This window comes from Saccoglossus kowalevskii, chromosome 15 (assembly GCF_978046115.1).
Source record: "Saccoglossus kowalevskii chromosome 15, keSacKowa6.1, whole genome shotgun sequence".
Classification (NCBI taxonomy): domain Eukaryota; kingdom Metazoa; phylum Hemichordata; class Enteropneusta; family Harrimaniidae; genus Saccoglossus; species Saccoglossus kowalevskii.
Window position 1 is genome coordinate 28,061,655 of NC_140655.1, and position 12,302 is coordinate 28,073,956.

Consider the following 12,302-nt stretch of genomic DNA (forward strand, 5'->3'; position numbering starts at 1 on the left):
CAGACAACATTCATTAACTATTTTTAAGTAAATGCCATTTAAATTAACTACTTTAGTTGGTAGTTGTCTGTTCAAGGGGGTTTCTCAGTCTTTAAAGGGTTTCCCAATCTTGAAAGCAAGGAGTGAGGATTGTTCACTTGACTGAACTTAGTTATTTTACAAAGCAAAAAGCAATCTAATGAAAAAGTCCCTATGGAGCACAATGTAACGATTACTGCTACTTGTAAAATGTAGCAATACAAACGATATAACAAAGTCAGAATACTAAGCATTTAGAAAATCTTTGAGACATGATATTGCTGTAATTCATCTTTCCTTTTTGCTCTATCAAATATGTGTGGGTTTTGTTTGATGAATATATTTGTTTCTGTAGATTTTTTCTCTTGAAATCTCCAAAAATATCCCAGTAAAATTTTCTAATGGTTAACCTTTTCACTTCCAGACTTTCTGGCCAAAATTTGTCATCACTTTTTTTCTTATACCGGTACATGTATTCTTCAATATTTCTGGAAATGAACCTTAATTTTGGAGCCGATGAACAAAATTTGGGTAAAGTTTCAGTTTTTTCACTCAAAAAAAATTTGGCTATTTTGGTCTCAACTTTCTGAAGAAAAGTGCAGTCTATAAACTGGACTATTTTTGAATTTGTGATGAAAAGCGGGAACTGGTGGTGAAAAGGTTAACCTTTACGAAAGATGATAAAGATGAGCTCGATAAAATAAGCTTAATACATACATGTACATGTAGTATATAGAAATGAGTGCTCTATAGTTGGTATAGTTTTCAATGTTCACAATGACCTATAGAGTGAATGTAAACTGAACAAGACCTGCACCTTGACTTAATACACGGGTGTACGTTTTAATGGTTTGAACTACAGATATATACCATTGTGCCTGACGCTCAGAGCCGAGTTGTATGATTCTGTACTAAGCAGAGCCTGACCAACTATTGAGTTGACACCGATTCTCAAAATTTGATAAAATTGCCTTGTACAAAATATATATATATTTGCGACAGGCACCAAGGCAAATGTCTTTGATGCTTCTATGAAGTTCTAGCCCTATTATATATTATATTATTATTATTATTATATTATTATTATTATATATTATATTATTATTATTATTATATTATTATTATTATATATTATATTATTATTATATTATTATTATATTATTATTATTATATATTATATTATTATTATTATTATATTATTATTATTATATATTATATTATTATTATTAGTCAGCGTTTATATATATATAGGTGAACATATAGCTGTTACAAATGTACATGCATTTGAAGACTGATCAGCTCTGAATTCAGAAATTAAACGGCAATATCAAATTTCAAATAAAAAAAACATTCCACTGAATTACCGTGACTTGGTAATTTCATTGCAAACGCAATGAATCAAAGTTCACAAGGGGGATTAAAACGTCCCGGAGACTACATCTCAGTTTGCGATATGTACGTGCGGAATTCATTACACACAATATGAATCATGGTCCACGACTTGTGAAAAAGAATAATTGATCAAGAACCCAGGAACCCAGCTTGACAGTAATTTGATCTTGTAATATCAACAATAATTTCCATTATATGAGAGAGCTTGAGACATGTGATACATTACCTCCCAGATATAAAAATGAATATAGATAGAGTGGCAAGGTAAATTGTGAACAAGATATGGACAAGCAAAGACAACAAAATTATACACGCAGATAAAGAATCAATATTTTTCCAAAGAAAATTTTCTTTTTAGATTGAGGGTAAGACAAAGCAAAATAGTAGCGGTGGAAGTTTATTTAAATTATGACAACTTTTAATACTGTGGAATACTTTATTTTCGCTGGAATTTATTTTCGCTGAAAAGACTTTTTGGGTGTTTTGTATAGGATTTATTTTCACTGATTTTTGATGGGTTTAATGTAAAATATAGGAAAAAAGGTATATTCGCTGGATTTTATTTTCACTGAATCATTCCTTCACCGAAAATAGCGAAAATTAATTCCAAGCGAAAATAAAGTATTCTACAGTATATTGGTAAAATTAAGTATTTCTATACATAGAACACACCGACTTGCAATGAATAGAAGCTACCAGAAATATTTTACAGAAACAGACGCACACTTCCTGTATCTCTAGTGGAAACACATTCAAGTCGATAATGGTTATTTGCTTACTATAGTACCTTTAAGTAGCCAACTGACAAGTATTTTGTTCAACTGTCATCAGTATTTATAGCACCTCCATGTGTACTAGGTACCTCACATGCTTTCTAGTATTTGCACTGACCTTAAAATGCATGCTCGAATTGGACCGACGAAATACTGTAAAGGGGGTAATTATTCACTGGGTTTTAATTTAGCTTATTTCGCTGACTGGAAAAATGCGCTAAATTAAAACACAGTGAATATGTAAAATTTAGCATAGAACGCATTATCTAAATGACAAAACCGTGAATTTAAAACCCACTGAATATGCCTGAAATGATAAATCAGTGAAATTTAAACCCAGTGAAAATTAGTCATTTTACAGTAAACATAGAGGAGCACAGGAAATTTGCTGACATCCGAGGTGACCCATCCCCTTTTTGACCCTTTATACCTATTTATCCAGCTTAACCTATGCAAATACTTACGCTAAGTGCATCATGCATTATGTATTAGAGGTATGAAACGTACATCAATATTCTTCAGTACAAGACTATAAGAAATATAAGATTTGACTTGGCGTAGCACACTGATGCTGGTAAGTGTAAGATAGAGTAAACCATAGTAAATTTGTGAAATGAATTTTCATAAATTTTGCAAAGTCCTAAGCAACAATAACACCACATGCTAAAAACGTTTTTTTTTTATTGTAAACGACGCGGTATGGTCGTCTGCCATATGTGGTGGTGTCAACTCCCCCTCGCTTTAAATTACATAGCAGTGAATATTTCACCAAGGTTCTTCAGAGGGGACGTCAAACTGTATTTCATTACAACATCAGATTTCTAGCGACAGGGGCAATAAATAGTTTTCCATTTCAATGAAGATACACATGTATCTGGGATTTCAAGCATTGCAATTTAGTAAAACTCAGTCTACACTGTGAAAAAGCAGTGTAACAAATCTCAGGTGATAACATAATACGGTTGCCATGGCAATGACCAGTACCTCCTATAACTACAAAACAGCACAGCTGCTATGGATATCACCCATTGCATATAATTTTACAATTGAAAAGAGGACATATAAGACTGGAAATATAAATCATGATTGATTTAAGATTATATTTAAATTCAGATGCTAGGAGAGGTGATTGGACAAAAAGGTGAAGCCATTTTCCTTAAAACTATCACTCATTTTTTTCATGACTTTTTGCATGAATGCATGTAGTATATTCATAGTAATGAACAGAAATAAAAATGAGACTAACTCATCATGCTCATTCGCATTCCTGAACTAAAGCTCACTTTTTATAATTTTCAGAAAACATGAAGGAGAAATATTCACTGGGAGTAAATTTTAGTAGATGTTACATTTAATCGTTCGTGTGAAAAAAATTTTTCTTTCTTTCTATGGTTCAATTCAAATATTCACCAAGTTTGAATTTCTATCAGTGAAAAAGCGAACAGTGAAGCAACAGTAAACAACATGGCTGCTGCATATGGCAGGAAAATATTTCAAGTTAGCCACTTCTATGTAACTGCACTGAAAGTAAGTTATTTGAAATTCACAGAGGTTTCAAAGGCAATTTCCCAGATGCATAAGGAAGTTGCATTGGTGTCCTTCTAAAATTACGTTCAAATATGCTTATTTTCGTAAATTTTGGTATTTAAAAATAGATTCCTGGAAAGTACATAGTGTTATTACATCTCTAGTATTATCATCATACATTACAAAAGATTACATCATTGTTTTGTTGGATATGAAATAAACCATAGACCAAAAAATAAAGTGTTTCTGATGCATGATGTTTAAGTGGAGTTCAAAATCTGACCCAAAATATTCATATATACACCAAGTAATGGTTTATATGTAAACAAGTCATTGTCAATGACACGTCCCCGTTCCGTTCATATTTGAGTGACATATACATTCAAAGCAGATCATGACCGAAATGCACCTGCATATGTACAACACATTGTACTAAATCTGAACAAAATCCATGCATGCATGACTGAGATCCGGTTCTGGAATTGTGAAAATACGTGATTTTAATGCATTTTCGGCCTTAAAATGGCCATCATTCAGCTATTGCTAAGCGGATCATGAAACAAATGCACATATCTATTTGTGACATGATGCACCATGTGTGTGTGAAGTTTGAACTTGATCAATCCAGACATGTCTCGGATACGGATCCAGAACTGAATTCTTTAAAACAAAATGGCCGCCAGTCGGCCATTTCGAACTTGATCTGAAAAAAAAAATGACGTGCATCAAGGTCCTATTATGTTTAATGTATGTACCAAATTTGAATGAAATCCGTCCATGCATAACTGAGATCCGGGTTCGGAATAGTGAAAATGTGCGATTTCAATGCATTTTCGACCTTAAAGCGGCCGCCATTTGGCTATCGTTAATGGGATCATGAAACAAATGCACATACATATTTGTGACATGATGTACCTTGTGTGTGTGAAGTTTGAACTTGATCAATCCAGACATGTCTCGGATACGGATCCAGAACTGAATTCTTTAAAACAAAATGGCCGCCAGTCGGCCATTTCGAACTTGATCTGAAAAAAAAAATGACGTGCATCAAGGTCCTATTATGTTTAATGTATGTACCAAATTTGAATGAAATCCGTCCATGCATAACTGAGATCTGGGTCCGGAATGGTGAAAATGTGCGATTTCAATGCATTTTCGGCCTTAAAGCGGCCGCCATTTGGCTATCGTTAATGGGATCATGAAACAAATGCACATACATATTTGTGACATGATGTACCTTGTGTGTGTGAAGTTTGAACTTGATCAATCCAGACATGTCTCTGATACGGATCCAGAACTGAATTCTTTAAAACAAAATGGCCGCCAGTCGGCCATTTCGAACTTGATCCGAAAAAAAAAATGACGTGCATCAAGGTCCTATTATGTTTAATGTATGTACCAAATTTGAACGAAATCCGTCCATGCATAACTGAGATCCGGGTCCGGAATGGTGAAAATGTGCCATTTTGATGCATTTTCGGCCTTAAAATGGCCGCTATTCGGCTATCGTTAATCGGATCATGAAAAAAATGCATGTGCATATGTCCCATATAATGTGTGATGTATGAGTGAAGTTTGAACATAATCGGTCCATGCATGTTCGAGATACAGGTGATCACGGACGCACGGACGCACGGACGGACGCATACAGGGCAAAACATAAGTCCCCGTTTTCGGACTCCGTCCGAACGGGGACTAATAAAGAATGGGATAAGTTCTCAAGAGAGTGTGGACACATGAAGTGCCATAACTCAAGTGTTTCTCTTGGGAGACGTGGTTTCTTGATCTCTTAATAACTCGCTGAATGTTTAAAATAGTAATCAGAGCCTAGTATTTTGAGCATAGCGCAGTGTGTGGAACCGAGTGTTTTGACCCAAGTATTCTGATCCCAGTATTCTGATTTAGTCAGCTCAAATACAAGATATGGTGGAATTAGACTTGTTGCATTATCAGTTCATAAATATTGAAATTGTCAAAATGGCTGCTATGGTTCAAATGCTTTATTAATCAACTATCAAAATTCAGCTTATGATAGTTTTATTGATGATCAACAAAAATAATGTGTACCAAACTATTATAATACGGTGGGTTTGAGATCCAGCAACAATCAATATTGATATATATCATGCCACTTCCAGTCCTCGCTGTATATACATGTATATACAGGTATATTATCTATACTATACATTGTATTTTCACGTAAACCAAAAATTGTATTTATTGAATGCTGAATCATAGAAATACAATTTTGTTTAACCATCATAGACACTAATTTTATTTATACTAAGATCAGTGCATTAAATTTAAATAAACAAAATAATTTTTCTGATGGAATTAAAAGTTTAATATGAAATGTTGACACTGAATCATTGTTACCTGCACTCTTATGTTACATAAGTTGGGAGCAAATATCAGCCAGACTAACCGATCACATTTTCAGTGTGCCGGCCTCCATGGCAACAAGTGACACATACAGTGTATCAAAGAACAAACACTCTAACATTAGATCAGTCTTTTCAGTATTCTGGTCAGTCAAATAGTTCCCAGGGTCTACTACTAACATTCATTGAACATCAATCATCCAATTAAATTATGGTACCAGGGCAATGCCCACTACTGAGGTTTAGAATGTGAGTGTGCACACATGTGAATGCCAGATAAATCAGTTACTGAATACAAATACTTTAAATATAATCCATGGAATTAGTCTCCAGAAATACACACTAAATCAAACATTGTTGCCTGATGTTTAACAGTACACATACAAACACATCAACTTAGATTTGTCACCGATTTAAAACACCCACAATTTAATAGTATAACCTAATAGATGTAAAGTAGTATTGTAGAGGAACAAATTAAGAACCTGAAAAGCCATTTTAACCGATGGAAAATGCTTATTCGATAACATCAAATTTTGATTTCTGATTACAGGCAAGAGCATTTTAACCCAGGTATTTTACAAATACGGTAACCGTTGCAACTATTAAATTATGCAAAATACTTTACATGCCAAGGGTTTCAAACAAAATAGAGATAAAAATAACAGCTTTAAGCGTAGACTCAAGAGGCAAGTCAAGTTGACTCTTTTTTTTTTCTACCAAAATAATCCATTTACGTGTTTTGATTATGCAAAGGAACATGTACACCACACATGCTGTTTCTTATCCCTCACCTTTAAGCAATTAATCTGCTGATGTCTATGTTTTAGTCATCATATACACACTTGTTTAAAGGGTGGTAGTCGTCACGCTGTGCAAATGTGACATTTGTGTTGATAAACATCGATTTTCCCACAATCCAATGCGCTCTTCTAATGGAAATCACACGTATGAGGTTTGACCTGGGCGCGACTTACACTAATTATTGTCGGTGATTCTTTTGATAACTTCCAATCACCTAAAAAAACCTAATTAAATTTTGGTAACATCTCAGTTAGTGCTCGTTGATCTTCACAACTTCTTAAAATCGCCATCTTTGTTTATATGAGACCCATATATCTCGTACATGCGTGGCGCGATGGCTAGCGCCCTTTAAATTTAATGCCTTTGGTGTCTTTTTAGAGAATGGAAATTTGACAACTTTGGCACTCAACAAGCAATTACATAATCTGGGATTACACGTTGGACTGTGATTCATCAGTGATTCAGATGTTCTCTGGTATTTATTCAAATTGTCCTAACTTTTTTTGGTATCATTTCAGACAAATGGCAGCAGAGAGAATAGATTTTGTTTTAAATAATCTAACCCTAATCAGATTATAGCGGTATTATGTACTCATAGTACATTGCTTCATCTTTTATAAATTTCACAATTCAAACTGAAATGAGAGATTTCTATTGGCCGACTGAATAACACTGGAACATCTGGTGTGCACTATGTGTGTTGATTGGCTTGTTGGAATTAATTGCCCTGAGAATTTTTAAATATTTATAAAGATGAAGGGAATGACTAGTTAACGCTAAGAGTAGTATCTATGCCAGACAACACATGACTGATTATTTTAACCCAGAAAGCCATCTGTGCTGTTATCACCCACATATTCATTAAAGGGGCACTTCCAGTTAAGCCTAATCTCACAACAAATTTACTTTCTGGATTAAAATTGGATAACAAAAGATAGATTAACTTTGTAAACAACATAAACAATAGTGTCCCATGATTCTTTGGTGCAATCCCTGGGCTTGGAAGGTTCCCCTTTAAACACAAGCCCCAAAGTAACTTACTAGTAGATTATTAATAAATATGAGCATACAATTAGACCACATCAGTGACAAAAGAATGAGGAAATAATAAGGAAGTATGTAGATATTTGTAATTCATACGTATCAGTATTTGTATTACTCGTACAAATAATGAGTCACAGATTGAAAGATTATATCATCCAATATGACATTATTAATACAGACATCATTTTCTTCAAAAACCAACAATGGCATCTTACATCTACTGTAAATACTTTTTAGCTATGAAAAGGATGGTTCAGTGAAAATAAAATCTATCAAATATACCTTTTTTTCTTATATTTTACATTCAACTCATAAACAATCACTGAAAATAAATTCCATACAAAAGACCTAGAAAGCCATTTCAGTGAAAATTAATTCCGAATAAAATAAAGTAATTTACAGTATATATACAGAACTATTGATGGGCATTAATATATGCATACATTAATGCGGGCCAAGTAGAGAAGTCATGATCCATTCTACAGACCAGTACTGGTAATTACTGATATAGCACATTACAACCAAAGCGTTAAACATTTCTGTAATGTGAAACTATTAAATACCTACAAGATTAACTTTATAGTTAAAAGTAAATATCACTTTCATTTACAAATCAATTGCTAATTACTTTTGGCTAATAGTTGTATATAATTTTAATGGCTACTAATTAACTATCATACCAAAGGGAAAGTTTCAAGACAAGTAGCATAACCCCCTAAAGGAAAACGGCTGTGCAGGAAACAGGGAAAAATTATACTCCTTATAAGGTGATAATTAATACAGCAGATCCGGGATATTATTAGACAAATAAAGATGTCACTGAGAACATAACTAGATGTTATAAGTTTATCCAAATAACGTTCATGCCTGGTACCCAGTAATGTGTTTGTCTGGTACTCAGTAACATCCTTGCCTGGTATCCGATAATGTCCATGACTGGTTTATTGTAACATACTTGCTTGGTACCCGATAATGTTCTTGCCTGGTACCTACATTGTAGTAATTTCCATGACTGGTAATCAGTAATGTTTAGGCCAGTATCAAGAGTTTCCAAGCCTGGTTCCTAGTAATGTCCTTACCTGGTACCCAGTAATGTCCTTACCTGGTACCCAGTAATTTATTTACCTGGTACCCAGTAATGTCCTTACCTGGTACCCAGTAATGTCCTTACCTGGTACCCAGTAATGTATTTACCTGGTACCCAGTAATGTCCTTACCTGGTACCCAGTAATGTCCTTACCTGGTACCCAGTAATGTCCTCACCTGGTACCCAGTAATGTCCTCACCTGGTACCCAGTAATGTCCTCACCTGGTACCAGTAATGTCCTTACCTGGTACCCAGTAATGTCCTTACCTGGTACCCAGTAATGTCCTCACCTGGTACCCAGTAATGTATTTACCTGGTACCCAGTAATGTCCTTACCTGGTACCCATATTCCATTGCATTTATTGTACATTACATATTCTAGGTGGGATGTGAAATATTTCTATTCAGTTTTTTAAGTATTTTACAGTTTGCATTCTTGGATAATTTACACATGCAATAAAAATGAATGAATGAAAGGACAAATTGCAATGTTTACTTTTACTGATATGAATGAGACCCTACTCAAATTTTGTTGGCAGTATATGTACTCTATCTCACCTAAGTGTTTTTACTAATGGCAGTAGCAGTCATTTGAACCACCGTATTTGCTCTATTAGTAGTCCAACATTTACATAAATAATAAAGGAGTTTTATGGTCAAAATAAGTAATTTTTTTAATGATTCACTATATAACAAATTTGTTCTTTGGTTTTTGTGCACTTCTATTTTTGGAATAGAGCAAATACAGTAGAACAATTATAAGAACCAATAGTGAAATATTAATTAATATTATTATTTTTTTTTTTAAAACTGAATTTATTTTATTTGAAGTGTTACACATTCTCTTTATGTTCTATTGGTCTTCAATAATTGTAGTTTTATTATCATATTCAATGTGTTGTATAAGTTTTTGCCAAAAGTTTGTAAACATTTGAAAGGTGTTTTGCATACCAGACAAGTCTAGATTTACACAGTTGCTGAGTTAAAAAGAACATGCTTGTTTGTCCTGCTTCATTGTGGATGCGTGTGTACAAATGAAAAAAATAGATTTTTTCCATATTTTACAAATATTTTGTAAACCTTTAGGTAACCTGAATGAATGCAAAATCAACATATTTTGTACAAAACTGAAGCAGGTATAGTAATATATCTGCCTAAAGACTGCGTATTCCCAAAGATCAGAAATGTGACAGTGTTGTTCCTCACCCATTTTGCACAAATGACAGCTATTAAAGCAACCAGAAAACATATATCTATTGGATGTCATTTATATTAGAAGTTGCAAATCCTTTCAACATTTGGAATTAAAAACAATTGCATGTTATTACTATTCAATCAATTTTAAAGAAGAAAATAAATATTCATACTATTAATTTTCTCACAGATGGATTTTTAATAAAAGGTATGTACTAGAAATTCAAACAATGGAATTATTTGTTCAAGTTCATTATTTCACCAAATGAATGTTCTATGTATTTTGTCAGTATATAGAACAAACCACCTTCTGTTGTCCTGGATTAGTTGCAAGTCCTTGAAAAGTTGTATGGTGAAAATAGGAGCGTTATTTTGGTTTCAAGGAATTTTAGTAATTGCTGTTACATCAAACAGGCAGTCAAAGTTCGTGACACCATGGACGGAAATGTTGACCATGATGACACTGATTGCCATACCACAGTTACTATGCTTTACAGCAAAAAAACAAAACATACTGTTACTGAACCCTAGCCGCAAATACAAGGCAAGAAGTATACTACTAGTAATTTGGTAACTACTCTAGTTCAAAGACAATAGTTCGTTTGTTTTCATTTTTTGGTGACGGGATTCGATGAAATAAAGTTACCACGACAATATTGTATCACTTAGAAACATGATTTGTCAGTATCGATGACAGCTGAGCTCGATGTGTGTGGCTCGAATGTCAGACCTTGGAATTGCGTGGCAGGAGTAATAATGACACCTGGCTGTTAAGTGACCTTTTTGTCATTGACTTTATACTTGAGCAGAGTTTAGTAAGAAATTGCGATCTGGACTTTGATCACCGAAACGCACATGTACATATCTAGCACCGTCAGCTGGCACCGTAAGTGAAATCATTATGGTATTGATCTCTCAGATACGGGAACTGAAACTGGGACATACGGATCGTCGGAAAACGCAATCAAACAATCGTGTGCGTACATGTGATTCAAGACAGACATGGTGACACTAATCAGAGGGGCTGTCCAGCTGATTCCCCGATATCTAACATCGGTTGATAGAGCCCCAGTTACGAGTTTTCCCGAAACCATGGCCCTCGACGCGTTCGTTGCCTACCTTAGCACCTGGTTCGTAGTATCTGTACAGTCTTCGGTGTCAATGCAGCAATGTGTTTTCTTCGATGCGTTGAGTGTGTTTTGGCTGGCAGTGGAACCTACACAACTTGTTGCGTTTATCCAAAAATGGTGATACGCTTGCACAGTTTAGACTTGTTTATGACTCACCACTGAATACATAAAAAGGAAATCACTCCGAGCCGACGCCCACCTCTTTCGACAAGCACGTCACAAAATACTCATTCAGTATGATCAGTCTGATCTATTTGTCTTATTCGCTTCCTACTCATGAACAGTGTATTGTTCGGACAGTTTGCACAAAGCACTGGCAATGTATGGACCTATTTTATTCAAAACATGCAAAGAGGTCCAAGGGAATCTCAGGAATGTTGATGATGATGTCACTTCGTGGTGCTTCACCCTTGCACACGTCACTGATATTTTCACCTCGTTCCCAAGCATTTGTACAGATACACACATTTGCATGAATGCAATTCAACGCTTTATTCAAATAATCAGTCTAGAGTAAATATATAATCTTATATTATAAATACTATTATATAAAACACATCAATTCGAACTGTAATTGAATATGGTTTTAAAATGTATTTAATTTTTTTGGAAAGTGGATGTGACGTCACCTGAAGGCACTCCCTGTGTCGACAATAAGTTGAGTGTTAGCAATGAGTCAGTCAATTTGAGTCGTCAATAACAGCTGTTTTGTATGTTCGCATCCCTCTATCACGCTGTGTTTTTATCACTGTTTTCACGGAATATATTTACTTTATTGTTCTGTAATATTGCTTGAAAATTATTCATTCAATTATCCTGATTTCCTCTGTATATTTCCCCTTTCCCTCCAATACACACAGATAATTTGCCCTGGGCTGGTGTTATATCTGAAATTTACAGTAGTATGGACCCCTCTCTCGATGCTCGCTATAACCGGGACTCCACAACATCG

The 12,302-nt window shown here is 34.5% G+C and overlaps 1 protein-coding gene across 7 annotated transcripts in view; it reads right to left on the bottom strand.

Annotated features, from left to right (window-relative positions):
- The window catches only part of LOC100368661 (uncharacterized), a 34,195-nt gene extending 22,447 nt beyond the window's left edge, over window positions 1-11,748 (bottom strand). For 3 of the 7 annotated variants that reach the window (XM_006811501.3, XM_085490668.1, XM_085490667.1), the window contains exon 1: window positions 11,340-11,741. The gene's annotated coding sequence lies outside the window, so the exon portion shown is untranslated. Of the gene's footprint in view, window positions 1-11,339 lie in introns of all 7 variants that reach the window. The other 4 variants (XM_085490670.1, XM_085490672.1, XM_085490673.1 and 1 more) reach the window with 3 other exon arrangements.
- Between the last annotated feature and the right edge of the window lie 554 nt (window positions 11,749-12,302).